Genomic DNA, 10,128 nt, shown 5'->3' on the forward strand with positions numbered 1-10,128 from the left:
TTTCTGTTTATGTTAATTTATCGAATTATGCCCGGAATGTTATTTATCTGCTATGCCTATTTTGTTCCGTCTATTAAAATAATGTTCGGCTAAATATTTATTATCGGTATGTAAGGTCATATAACCGAGGGAATCGAGTAATACTTTCGACGTATTTTATTAATGAAATTTATTTATCTGGTATTAGTTTCTAATGCTTAATTCAACTGTTTTGTAACGAGAGTTAAAAACAATAGAAGTTAGGATCAATAAAAACGAGAGTTTGAGGTTTTAACTTGACAGTAGGAATTAAACATTACCCTTAAATACAGCGAGAGCGCTTTAAGGGTAATTAGTCTTCATCGGTTTTCAAAAATTATTTTAAACTTGATTTGATACAGCGAGAGCGCTCACTTAGGTTTAATAATGAGATCGTAATCAATAAACACGAGAGTGTGAGAGGAAGGTTTTTAAACAAATGATTTCTATAAAAAGAGTATTTTAAATTACGATTCACGTCGATAGTTTACTAGATCCCCGACGTCCGACCATTACATACCCATAATATTCCCACTTATTTAATTTAATTATATTTATTTTACTTTCCCGTCTGATCATAATCAATCAGATATTAGCCTTAGATTTACGTAGTAGTGATTAACTACATTAGGTCGATTCTTAGTCCCTGTGGGTTCGATATCTTTTAAAACTACGCGATAGACTGTGTACTTGCAGTCATTATCACAGACATACCCCATTTTGTCGCGATCAAGTTTTTGGCGCCGTTGCCAGGGACTAATTTAGTCGATATCGTAATTAACTGTTACGTTGTAGAGACTAAGGCAACTTAATTACTCTAAGTCCCTTTGTGCATGTCAAGTACTCGCTCTCGAAGTGAAGACTCAGTGCTGCCAATTCCCGAACCGGAGCATTCTATCACTGTATCACGTCGATTGCGACGAACTCGCACTCTTGTTCCTAATCCTACTTCTGAACCTGTTAAAGAATCAACAATGGGAGAACAGCCGCGTCCTCTCAAGTCGTATGTTATTCCTTCGCAAGCTGAACCACACAATAGCATCGTCGCCCCTACTATTGAGGCGAACAATTTCGAGCTAAAACCGTCTTTGTTGTCAACTGTACAACAAAACCAATTTTCTGGAAATTCGATGGAAGACCCTAACCTTCATTTGTCAGTGTTCCTGCAATATGCAGACACTGTAAAAGCAAATGGTGTTAGTTTGGAAGTTATCCAATTGTGCCTTTTTCCTTTTTCACTGAGGGATAGAGCTAGAGCTTGGCTCCAGTCTTTACCCGCGAATTCTGTCACAACCTGGAATGGACTTAAGAAAGTCTTCCTGGCACGTTATTTTCCACCTAGTAAGACCGCCATGCTAAGAGCCCAGATCAATGGGTTTAGACAAAAAGACAACGAGTCCTTATTTGAAGCATGAGAAAGATACAAGGACATGCTTAGACTTTGTCCACATCACGGTTTAGAACAATGGTTAATTATCCATACCTTCTACAATGAACTCCTCTACAACACGAGACTTACAATTGACGCCGCCGCAGGTGGCACACTGATGGATAAAGAATATGCCGATGCCTACGCACTTATCGAGAGTATGGATCAAAACCATTATCAATGGGGAGGTGAGAAAGCTCAGTCAGAGAAAACTTCTGGAGAGAAATCTTCAACGAAGAGTGGTATGTACGAGATAAGTAGCCTCGACCGTGTTAACGCCAAAGTCGATGCCCTAACTCAAAAGATCGAGAACCTCACTGTAGCACCTGTAGCCGCCGTGGCTGCTGTTTCCCCAAATCGCGAAATATGCGGGATGTCTGGACATGCTGCCCCCGAGTGCTATCTTTTGGCAAGAGTTTCCCTTAAACCAGTAAACTATGCTCAAGGAAACCCCTACTCAAACACGTATAACCCAGGATGGAAGAATCACCCTAACTTCTCGTACAAGAACAATAATGCTTTGTACGCACCTGGTCAAGCACCCAGGTACCACCTGGATATCAAAAGGCACCCTTCGCTGCTCATAACGTCCCCAGGAAGTCTAAAACATAGAATTAATAATGGAAAACTTCATAGCCACTCAAACTCAGACTAATAAGGATTTTCTAAACCAAAACGTGCACACTAATGAGCAAATCAAACAGTTAGCGACTAAAGTAGACGCGTTGGCCACTTACAACAAGATGCTTGAGTCCCAAATCTCTCAAGTGGCACAACAACAAGCACCTACTGCCGCACCTGCTAGGACATTTCCTGGACAACCACAACCAAACCCAGAATGACATGCTCATGCTATTATTCTGCGAAGTGGTAGAGAAATGAACGAACCGACTGACCCTAGGCTTAAAAACCCTGCTATGTTCCAAAGCACTAGTAAGACAACTGAGGAGGAAAGTAGTCCCAAGGATAAACCAAGTAATCCGAAAGAGAAAGAGTACAAGGAAGGCGAGACGGAGGAAAAAGAAGCGCCATACATACCTCCACCATCTTATAAACCACCTATCCCGTACCCTCAAAGGTTCGAGAAATCTAAAAGCATAGGGCAGTTTGAGAAATTTGTCGAACTTCTTAAACAGTTGAACATCACAATTCAATTTACATAAGCCATTACACAAATGCCCTCACTGCCGAATGTAGTGTTATAGATGGATGTGTAAGAGAGATAGGATTATCGGAAGAATCTTACTCTGAAGTTATAAAGATTCCGATACCCCTGATTTTCGAAGATGACAATTGGCGTCCGGAATATCGAGACGATAGTTTAAGCGAATGCAAAACTTTAACACCCAACCCTATGCCTTGCCCTAAGAAACCAACATTGGACCTTAAACCATTACCCAAGACTCTTAGGTATGAATACCTAGACGATAAGCTCAAAAGACCAGTAATAGTCAACGCAGAGCTAGGAGCCACAGAGAGCGAGAAGCTATTACAAGTATTAAGGAAGTATCCATCTGTGTTAGGATATAACATTGCTGATCTGAAAGGAATAAGTCCTTCCATATGTATGCATCACATCATGTTGGAAGAAGATTGCAAAACCTCTAAGGAACATCGAAGAAGGATTAACCCTATCCTGAGCATAGTAGTTAACGATGAAGTTACCAAAATTCTGAATGCCAGAATTATATATCCAATCTCTGATAGTCAGTGGGTAAGTCCGGTCCATTATGTACCAAAGAAGGGAGGCATAACAATTATCGTAAATAAGTCAGTTGAATCTATCGCCGAAACAAAAGTGACTGGAGCAAGGATGTGTATTGACTATCGTAAATTAAACAAAGCCACAAGGAAAGACCATTTCCCTCTTCCCTTTATTGACCAAATGCTCGAACGCTTAGCAAAACACTCTTATTACTGCTACCTGGATGGTTACTGAGGATTATTTCAAATCCCAATTCACCCTGATGACCAAGAGAAAACAACCTTCACATGCCCTTATTGAACATTCGCTTATAGACGAATGTCATTCGAATTATGTAACGCCCCTGCGACATTTCAGAGATGCATGATGTCAATTTTCGCTGATTACATAGACAACATCATGGAAGTCTTTATGGACGACTTCTCTGTGTGTAGGGAAGATTTTGAAGGATGCCTCTCTAATCTAGAAAAAGTATTGGACAAATGTGTACAAGTTAACCTCGTCCTAAACTGGGAAAAGTGTCACTTTATGGTTAAACAAGGGATTGTACTTGGACATGTAGTTTCCGAAAGAGGAATTGAAGTCGATAAAGCAAAGATCGAAGTAATAGAAAACCTCTAACCCCCAATAACAGTTAGAGAAATACGGAGCTTCTTAGGACACGCAGGTTTCTATCGAAGATTTATAAAGGACTTTTCTAAGATCTCTAAACCTCTGAGCAGCCTATTAATGAAAGACGTTGAGTTTAATTTCAACGATGAATGTTTAGAAGCCTTTGAAGTACTAAAGACAGCCCTTATATCAGCACCCGTAATGCAACCACCCGACTGGAATTTACCGTTTGAAATTATGTGCGATGCAAGTGACTATGTTGTAGGAGTAGTCTTAGGCCAAAGGAAAGATAAGAAACTCCATGCAATATACTATGCAAGTAGGACGTTAGACCCTGCGCAAATGAATTACGCCACAACCGAAAAGGAACTCTTGGCCGTGGTCTTCGCGTTAGATAAGTTTTGTTCCTATCTGATAGGAGCAAAGATAATAGTTTACACCGACAATGCGGCCATTAGGTATCTACTAGCTAAGCAAGATGCAAAACCAAGACTCTTAAGGTGGATCCTATTGCTACAAGAATTTGATTTGGAAATCAAAGATAAAAAGGGAACCGAAAACGTAGTAGCCAATTAACGATGATTTCCCTTATGAACGCTTAATAGAACATTTAGAATCCGAAAGTGGCACATTGGAACAACCTAAAGCGCAAACCGAAGTTGTTTAGACACTAAGCGCCGAAACCACATTGCCATGGTATGCTGATTTTGTCAACTACCTAGCAGCGAGAGTGCTTCCGCCTGACATGACTGTAATACGGTGAACTGACTTTAAAGATATGTCGCGGTAAGCAAGAGTCGCCACCGACTTTTATTTTATCCAAATTATCAGAAAGGCTAAAAGAACAGGAAAAACCTTTTAAATAAAAATTGAGTTCGGGGGGTAATTTATGCAAAGGGAAGGTGTAAGGCACCCTTTGCATCCATGGTTTTCCATGGGCTCTTAATTGCTTTGCTCTTTAGTTTTAGAAAGGTAGAAGAAGAAGAAATAAGGACTTTAGCTCGTAAATGAGAGTAGCCTTTTTGAAGGTTTATGAAAAAGTGTAAGAAAAAGATTAAAACCAGAGCAAAGCAATTAGGGCAAATTACCTGGTTAGATGAAAAATGTTCTTTTAGCCTTTCAGGGCTATCCATACCATAGGAGGGTAGGGAAGTCCTTTTATTTGGAGGTTGAAGGGTCGTCGCAATTATCGTTTGCCATAAGACTTTCCCTGCCATAGAGGGGCAGGTTGTCTAAGGGAAGGATCAGAATAGCCATTTACTTTTAGGCAACCGGAGGATACCTCAGCATTTCGTAGGCAACTTCGAGGGGCGAGATCATATTAGCGAATCGAAGGCAGCATCATTAGGGACTTATGATCTGAATGAACTGAGGGCAACATTGCTGAGGTATCCTCGTATTCGAGAGACTTGGCTATTCTGCATTAAAGCACAAGGCAACAGGCAACAGGGAACAAGAGGGGTTACCATAAAAGGTGTGTGGGTGCAAAAATCACGTGATCGGATTCAGAATAAATTATCTTGTAATTAAGTGATTCTAAATTCAGTTCGAGGTTATCACTCCCTAGATTACTAACCATGCAGTAATATAATGCCGTTTAAGTGCCTTCAAGGCCAAACAATACAACCTCGAAGCAGTTACATGATAAAATATGGGGAAGGGGAGAAAGCAATAATAAAAACCCAACAGAGCAAGAAGGTTTGACATAAGTAATAATTTAAAACAAGGAAGAAAATGAATTAGATTTTAGGGTTACCGACTAATCGAGCTTTGGCGGTTGGCTACCCCTGAAAATTTGGAAAAGGAAAAACAAACACAAGGGGGTGAGTGTATGGCCAGTTCATTGATCAGAAAGGCAAAAATAAATAATTGAAATTAAAAGGCAAAAATAATTAAATGAATAAGAATAAAATCAGGGACTTAGCTTTGATCTGATATGGCTCGTAGTCGGAGGAAACCCTGGTGCTACCCTGAAAAAATTGCACAAGGAAAATGACTTCAGTGTAGACATCATCTTCGTAAACCCTGATTAGGGTACGAATTAATAGGATTAACAGAATAAAAAAATCAATTTAATTAATTATTGGTTTTTCAACCTAATTAATTAAATCGGTGAAAATCAGGTTTCGATTAAATATATAACCCTAATATTTATTAACCAAATAAGAAATTTTATAATTAATTCAATAATTAATCAAATTAATTTGATTATTTAATAATGATAAAAAAATATTATTAAGAACCAAATTACATTAATTAATTGACCATGAAATAAAACTATTGGAAATAATTGTTTTTGTTTTTTTATTAAAAAGAAGGTAAATAAATAAAAAAAAATTATTAAAAGAAAAATTTGTTAAACAAATAAGATAAAAAGAATATAAAAACAAATAAAAAAAATTTAGAAACCACTTAGCTGCGATTGGGTGTAATAAGCTTGGAAGTCTTTGAGGTGCACTTTCAATCCTGGGCATTGGATTTAACTTTGACATGATCTGATGGTCTTGGTGTGAGGCCTCTTCATAGTCATTCGTGAGAGGGCGACACTAGATCTGTAGAGTTGATTTACTAAAATAAATATAGTTGAGACGGGGATCGAACCCACGCCTCTTGCTTGAACACTGAAGCGCCTTGCCACTCGTACACATGTTGTTAGTTGTATGGAGAACGCATCTCTTGAAATATATGAGAAAAAAGAAAACAACAACTAAAACGCGCGCGCCAGATTCAAACTGGCCAGTGAGATCACGCCATACCATCATCTTCAAGCTTGGTTTTTTCTGAAAAAACCAGACTTTTAGCCACGATTTTCTGCCGTAGCCATAGGTCTCATTCCCTTAATCCTGCAAATCAACACGCACAAGCACAAGACAAAAGCCCAGATCGAGTATACACACCATACCAAATTCAAAGAACCTATAAATTGGGCCTGGAATCGACTCTAACTGAATTTCCCCAAAATTTAAGCACAAACCCTAACTATGGTGAATTCCAATACTTGCGGCTAAACACCAATTAAACCATCCAGATTTGTCCACAATACCATAACAAACACAAATATGTACCTAAAACACATTAATCATGCATGGTTGAATGTAATCGAAGGTAAAAAAAGCATGAACTTGTGAAGGGAGATCTTACGAAATCCGAACCTGTTGATGGATGGAGAAGTGCTGGAATTGATCAGAGGACTCCCAGGGATGTATTGGAATCAACAATATCTCTTGAACCGGCCTCCCAATCGGATTTTGATTCCTCACCTTTTTTGGATTTATGATAACTCCTCTAAGGTTTTTGAATGCAGCCAAACCTCCCCCTGAGGTTTTGGGATAGTTATGTATATATATTGGAAGGTTTTAGGTTAACAAAACTCTGAAAAATCCAATTGAATCTTGATATTTGATGCTTAGGAAATTTGATTGAAATTATGGAAGAAATCTTTCTATTTTTGTCCCAAATTGCCTCAATCTTTTCCAATTACCATATGCACGAAATTGAATCAAATACTTTGTCTAATTGGTGATTGAATATGATTGAAATTAGAAGAAAATCAAATCTTTTCAATTTTCTTCCAAATATTGATTAAAGCCATAATTTTAATGAAATAAAATTCAAAAAATCAAATATCCATCATATTTTCGTGGCTTTTGAGATTGAGTATCTTTGATGACTTGGGGAGCAAGATTGAATCAAAAAAGACTGGGTCCTTTTTGCAAAAAGATTCATCTTGGAGCCCTTTACTTCACATTTTTTCCCTCAAAAATTGTCCAACTTTGACAAGGCATATCTCTCTCAATTTTTAAATTATGGAGGAGTTCTAGGACTTTTTAGAAACCTTGAAGAGTCCTCTAACCAATGTTTTTGGTCCCATGTCAAAATAATTTTCCATGCTCCTTGTGTGCTCTTTTGAAAAAGATGACTTTTGGATGACTTTTGAAAAGGACCTATAAGGTTTTGATCCATATCTCTCTAATGAAGCACTTTTGGACATGGCTTGTGAGAGACAAAATTGTAGGGAATTCAATTTCCTTCAAAATGAGCTTTGGATGGAAAATTTCTGATGTTCCATGTGGGAGTTATGGCTGGTCAAAGTTCAGTTGACTTTCTCCTATGAAAACCCTAATTTAGAAACTTTCGGTTTTGTTGATTTCTGAACTTTCCTTGATGAACCAGGATCAATCCTTGATCAAATGGTGAATGATACTTCAAAATGAGGATGTTGACAAAAAAAATCAGGAGTTTTGACTGTACTTTGGCCACAGTTGACTTTTAGGTCAAATCAGTCGACTGTTGACTTTCTGAGCAACTGAGTGACCAATCCTTTGAATTGAGGCCTTAATTTTGTCATGGAGATAGTTTGAAACATCATAAACCATATGAGATGCATTGGAGATCTTGATCCATTGATTTTCTTCAGAACAGCCCAAACCCTAGTTTCTTGAGCCTTTGTTTTAGGAGGGATGTCTTTGAGCTTTGTACCTTGATCTGAGTTTGAACAAGAGAAATAGTATGGGCAAATTTTGGGGTATGACAGCTGCCCCTGTTCAATCTTCTTAAACCTGAGGATGTAGATTGGCTTGTGTTCCTATCGGAATCTGAAGGTGGAAGAGCATTGAACACTAGAATACCAAGAAATTTGCCCTTGATGATGTAGGGACTTTTCGGAGATGGGCTTAAAGATGCCATCCAGGCAGAGTATTTTCGGAGATGGGCTTAGAGATGCCATTCGGACGTTGAGAGACTTGATTGAGATGGGCTTAAAGATGCCATCCAGCTTAATAGACTTGAAAGTCAGAATACGTCATAAGTTAGACCGTATTTGAAGCGTTGAGTAGTAGTTGTCGAATGTTAGTCGTGTCAGCACCGTTCGTAGTATCTGAATTAGACTTCGGAAAAGTTGATCGTGTCTATACCGTTTGTGATGATAGGATTATATCTTTGAAGGTCGATCGTGTCAGCACCGTCCGTAGTAACTGAATTAGATCTTTGAAAGTTTGTCGTGTCAGCATCGTTCGTAGTAACTGACTTAGAATTTGGAAAGATGATCGTGTCTACACCGTTCGTGATGATAGAATTAGATCTTCGTCTCTTGATTATCTCTGAACTATTCATGGAGAATATCTGAAACTAAGTATCCGAACTAAATCGTTGTCTTGATTATCTCTGAATTATTATCAAAATTAAATCTCTGTCTTGATTATCTCTGAACCATCTCTGGAGAATACCCAAAACTAAGTATCAGAATTAAATCTCTATCTTGATTATCTCTGAACTATCTCTGGAGAATACCCGGAACTAAGTATCACAATTAAATCCCTGTCTTGATTATCTCTGAACTATCTCTGGAGAATACCCGGAACTAAGTATCAGAATTAAATCCATGTCTTGATTATCTCTGAACTATTTTTGGAGAATACCCGAAACTAAGTATCAGAATTAAATCTGTGTCTTGATTATCTCTGAACTATCTCTGGGGAATACCCGGAACTAAGTATTAGAATTAAATCTTTGTCTTGATTATCTCTGAACTATCTCTGGGGAATACCCGGAACTAAGTATCAGAATTAAATCTCTGTCTTGATTATCTCTGAACTATCTCTAGGGAATACCTGGAACTAAGTATCAGAATTAAATCGTTTACTTGATTATCTCTGCACTATTTCTAGAAGATAATGTTCATTTAATTGTAGAAATAGATTGAAAAGCAACATTAGTTTTATGCAACGTCGTGATGCATGTATTGTAATGTTTATTTTTGACATGAATGAGAGTGTTATGAATGTGCAATGAGGCGTATGTATGTTATGTATGAATTTACTGTGATATATGATGTATGAACATGATTTATGCTATTTGGAGTATCTTGATTGAGAAAATAAATCTCCAGGTTATTGTGACTCTGATGCTTGATCTTGTTTTGAAGATACACAGTTGGGGACTTTTGGCTTTTGCTTGGGGATGAGAGCCATTTGAATGATTGATCTTCATGTACCCTGACTGGGGATAAGAGAGATGAATAACTTTGTTTGGAGAAGAAAAAAGAGTCGGGGAATCGGCAGTGTCGAAGACGTAAAGCTTCGTTGAGGGACCAAGTCTCTGTGGGACGAGAACATTTGAAGGTATCTTCTTAATGATTACTCCGTGGGGGTATGTTCTTGTGAAACCGGCTTTGTGGGAAGACATGGATGTCTCCAACGTTGCCCCCAGAGATTCATACCCCTTGTTATTCCTTGACTTATGTTGAGTAGGACATACCACTGAGTATTGATCGAGATGTCAAACGGGACTTTGCATAGGTTTGCCCCTGCTAGTGGGGACTTTGGAAAGATTCGCCCCTTGAGGACTTTATGAGATGTGCACCATG

The 10,128-nt window shown here is 38.3% G+C and overlaps 1 non-coding gene across 1 annotated transcript; it reads right to left on the reverse strand.

The window, feature by feature from the left end:
- Positions 1-1,370: 1,370 nt before the first annotated feature.
- On the reverse strand, positions 1,371-1,477 carry LOC131634834 (small nucleolar RNA R71). The gene has a single exon (XR_009293678.1). It is a non-coding gene; the product is annotated as a small nucleolar RNA R71 (small nucleolar RNA).
- Between the last annotated feature and the right edge of the window lie 8,651 nt (positions 1,478-10,128).

The sequence above is a fragment of the Vicia villosa genome, unplaced genomic scaffold (genome assembly GCF_029867415.1).
Source record: "Vicia villosa cultivar HV-30 ecotype Madison, WI unplaced genomic scaffold, Vvil1.0 ctg.001361F_1_1, whole genome shotgun sequence".
Lineage (NCBI taxonomy): Eukaryota > Viridiplantae > Streptophyta > Magnoliopsida > Fabales > Fabaceae > Vicia > Vicia villosa.